Below are 4,681 nucleotides of genomic sequence, written 5' to 3' on the forward strand. Positions count from 1 at the left end.
CCACATGACACCTCATAATCTGCAGGTATTCGAGCTGAACAGCGGTCGCTTGGTAGGCCATGGTCCTTCGGGGTTGTCGCGCAATTGGGGCGCTGGGGAGGGGGGAGAGAGATCTATAAGATAATTCAAATAAATCAAATAATACTTTTTTAATGAATTAATAACTGTTTTCCTTCATTGCCATTATTAGGAATGTTTCCCGTTGTTATACTGATATCGAATAAATGTGTTTTCACACTTCCATGTATGTCATTTCTAATAATGGCAATGAAGGAAAACAGTTACTAATTCATAAAAATATATTTATTTGAATTGGTATACTCTGAAAAGTGTTTTCCGATAAATAACGTTCATTTAATTTGCTCGTGTAGTAAAGGTTCCCATGGATGACACTGTTTTAATGAATTGAAAATGTGCTCATATTTCTTTCATCTTTCATGTATCGTGCTGGAATTTGGATTTAGTTTTCCAGTTTCTTCATTAGGCTGCTCATAAATGATTGTATCCTAAGACCGGGTGAGTTGGCCGTGTGGTTAGAAGCGCGCAGCTGTGAGCTTGCATCCGGGAGATAGTGGGTTTGAACCCCACTGTCGGCAGCCCTGAAGATAGTTTACCGTGTTTTCCCATTTTCACACTGGGCAAATGCTGGGGTTGTACCTTAATTAAGACCACGGCTGCTTCCTTCCCACCCCTAGCCCTTTTCTATCCCATCGTCGCCATAAGACCTATATGTGTCGGTGCGATATAAAGCAAATTGAAAAAAAAAAGTATGCTAAGGCCCAGTAGATGACATACTTCAAAGTAGTAAAACATATTTATTCGATATCAGTATAACAGGGGGAAACATTTTTAATATTGGTAATGAAGGAAAACAGTTACTCATTCGTAAAAAAATAAATAAATAAATAAAAAACCTGTCGTCAAAGTAGGGAAAATTAATGAAATCATAATTTTCTCTCTCTGGAACAGTATTGTCAAAAATATACCAAATTTCTTGGGATTTCAATCCCTTGATCTGAGTCTCACCGCCCCTTCTCCTGCACGGCATACGAGTACATACATTTTGTTCGATTTCTTTTACCACCTTTGAACTCGCAGAAAACAAATCCCCCTCCTTGAGTCCCTTTAGTGACGCTGGTTGGAATTAATAATAATGATAATAATATAATGATCAAAATAATTATCTTCATTCATGCCATCATGCCATTAAGAATCATCTGTTTCTGTTGTATATTTCGCTTTTTTCTGCGTCCTTGGCTTTCTTTTCCAGTCCTTCTCTTTTCTTGCCTTTTTATTTTCACTGTTCTTTTTCTTATTATTATTATTTTTAGCAATTAAGTTTATGGCCGCTACCTTCCCAATCCTAACCATCTCCCATCTTTGCGTCGCCGAAAACCTTTGATGTGTTAGTTGACGTTAAACCACTTAGCAAAAAATCAAGCTAGCTGTTCAGATCGCTGTTATTATTTTTTTGTCTTCTTCTCTCCTTTCTTTTAGTAGGCCAGCATATGGTGTGAAGTGAGAATAGCAGAGAATTTTTTCCCTCTTCAGCTTGTTTGATGTTACAGCAGATTCACCTAGTCAAAATAAGGTCCTTTTGCACAGAGAAGGGATATATGTTTTAGATTTATTCATATAGGGAGACATTAGTTAGTCATCATCATCATCATCATCATCATCATCATCTGTTTACCCTCCAGGGTCGGCTTTTCCCTCGGACACAGCGAGGGATCCCACCTCTACCGCCTCAAGGGCAGTGTCCCGGAGCTTCAGACTCTTGGTCGGGGATACAACTGGGGAGAATGACCAGTACCTCGCCCAGGCGGCCTCACCTGCTATGCTGAACAGGGGCCTTGCGGAGGGATGGGGTAGATTGGAAGGGATAGGCAAGGAAGAGGGAAGGAAGCGGCCGTGGCCTTATGTTAGGTACCATCCCGGCATTCGCCTGGTGGAGAAGTGGGAAACCATGGAAAACCACTTCCAGGATGGCTGAGGTGGGAATCGAACCCACCTCTACTCAGTTGACCTCCCGAGGCTGAGTGGACCCCGTTCCAGCCCTCGTACCACTTTTTAAATTTCGTGGCAGAGCCGGGAATCGAACCCGGGCCTCCGGGGGTGGCAGCTAATCACGCTAACCACTAAACCACAGAGGCGGACTCATTCGTTAGTACCTAATGCAAATATGTATATATATTTATTTATTTATTATTCTGAGCATGTATATAGCTGATGAGTTCAGTGTCGTTTAGTTTCTATCGGCGTATTCATGCCGCTTCTTTGAGACGACTGCGTCCGCTCACCGTTGCTCGCTGTCACCGCTTCTCTGCCTCGATACTCCGTGATGAAGTCTTCAAATATACTCCCTCAATCACCGGAAGCAGCTCCTGTTTCGATGGATTTGTGATGTGCCAAAGTTTATCGATGCCAACGGCCATACCATGTTGAATACACCGGTTCTCGTCCGATCACCGCAGTTAAGCAACATTGGGCGTGGTCAGTACTTGGATGGGTGACCGCTTGGGAACACCACGTGCCGTTGGCTCAATTCCCTTCCGGGCGTAGAGCTAACCACTCTACCCCATCAAGTGCCGAGGTTACGGATAGTGGAAGCCTTTACCTTCCACCCCTCCAAGGGCCTTCATGTCCTGTACGGAGATGACTTTACTTTGCTTCTTAAGGTTTATAGATCCACACACATGGCATATTTTTTGGTTCAGGAACAGATATAACGTACGTTGAAAGTTCTGTCTCTATTGGATGCATCTCCTCTGCTTCATGAACATAGACTCCCTGTGGCTGGAGGCGCTAGAATAACATCCACCGTATCCCCTGCCTGTCGTAAGAGGCAGCTCAAAGGGGGCCCAGGAAACTTGCGAGCGTGGGTTGATAACCACGGGGCCCTTAGCTGAGTCCTGGCATTGCCTCCACTTACCTGTGCAAGGCCCCTCACTTTAATCTATCCTATCTGACCTCCCTTGGTCAACTCTTGTTCTTTTCAGACACCGACGGTATTAGAGCATTCGACGCATAGGGAGTTGTTCATTATCACACTCTTCGTGGCCCTTGCCTTTCTTTGGCCAATTCCTTCGTTTTTCGAAGTGTCAGATCCCTTCCATTCTTCCCTCTGATTGGTATTAATAGAGGATGGCTGCTGCCGCCCGCTTCTGCGTTCTTTGGCGATATGTTGCCACCACCACCACCACCACCACCACATGAACAGATGTTGAAGGCAGTGGTTCCACTAGTAGTCCATTGTTAGTCCAATGTCTACTTCTCTCTCTTCACCTACCTGAAAATTAACATAAACAATATTCTCACTATTTTTTTTAGGTTACAATGAAAATACCTCACTAAAATTTGGATTTTTACCTGCTGCTCTTCCGACTTGGCTTTATTCCTCTTCCACATGCTGTACAAAGACAAGTCCTTATGCCCACGCCATTCTCCTTTGTTGTTGTTGTTGTTGTTGTTGTTGTTGTTGTTATTGAATACCAGGAGTTTCTGCTCCGCAATTCCAACCTCTAGGATGCTGAGGTCGGTTTTTAGCATTGGAGGCATAGGCTGAGCACACGATCTGAGGATTTAAGGGCATTAATCCACATTTTATTAATCCATTTTCGAATATGGATTGTGGAATTTCGCCTGTGACTTCTTGAAGCAATGGAGGAAAGTAAATTTATTTCCCAGAATTAGACATCCTTCGCTGCTGCACTTCTTTTCCCCATTCTGCTTTGAAACTGTGGAAGGCTGTCACCTCCATGGGTTGCAGAATATGCGTCGCAATTCGTGTCCTCCCATTAGTTCCGATTCCCATGAGTTCCGATTCCCACCAGTTCCGAATTCTTTCGCGAATTGGCTATCTGCCAATTCTACTACTTGAGTGAGTCCCGTCAGTTCCGAACACTACCTGAGCGAGTTTTAGCTTAGTTTTCTACAGAAAAATTGTATTAATTTGTTTATTACGGAAACAAATAAGGTCCATTGTTAGCGTCAGCTGGAAGCGCGTGCCCACTTTAATGAATTGGCTCCACTAACAGAGAGGGTGGACGCCATGGACCGGTAGTTCCCATAAGCAGCTTTCGCCTTGTCAGTATCTGTATCAGCATGTGCCTTCGTCAAAATTATCAGTTTTGAGTTATATTTACGGAGTTCTTAAAATAGTATCAGCATGTTGCTTCGTCTTTGAACTGTTTTTATCTTATTTACAAGTCACTAAGTAATCATCACGTAGCTTCGTCAAATATTGATCTTCTAATTGAATTATTCTTCTCTTTATACTCTAACCAATATGTACAGCAAAAGAAACATTTCATAAAATACTGTTAAATTACCGGTCTCTTCAAACTGTTGAGTTGCTCTTTGTATTCTGTCATCCATTGCAACATATTTTCTTTTCAATTTTGTGGCTTGCAAATTCAACTCTGCCCGCATAATTTTTTCGTCTGAATTTTGAGACTCCTTCAAACACAACACCAAGTCTCTTACACGGGGATTTGGTTTTCCTCATTTCAATTTCAGCTTATGGTTCCAACCCTGTACAGAGTTATTCGTTCTATGCCTCTTCCCATGGCAATTCCACATTTCAATCGGAATATGCACGTTTTTAAGCCATTGCTCGACAAAGTAATAAAAAAACTCCGCTGTCTGTACATTGAACTCTTTAAACTTAGAACTGAGGCAT

The 4,681-nt window shown here is 42.6% G+C and overlaps 1 non-coding gene across 1 annotated transcript; it reads left to right on the forward strand.

Moving 5' to 3' along the window:
* Positions 1–2,423: 2,423 nt before the first annotated feature.
* Positions 2,424–2,542, forward strand: LOC136872833 (5S ribosomal RNA). Its single transcript, XR_010859998.2, has one exon. It is a non-coding gene; the product is annotated as a 5S ribosomal RNA (ribosomal RNA).
* The last annotated feature ends 2,139 nt before the right edge of the window (positions 2,543–4,681 follow it).

This window comes from Anabrus simplex, chromosome 4 (assembly GCF_040414725.1).
Source record: "Anabrus simplex isolate iqAnaSimp1 chromosome 4, ASM4041472v1, whole genome shotgun sequence".
In the NCBI taxonomy this organism is placed as follows: Eukaryota; Metazoa; Arthropoda; class Insecta; order Orthoptera; family Tettigoniidae; genus Anabrus; species Anabrus simplex.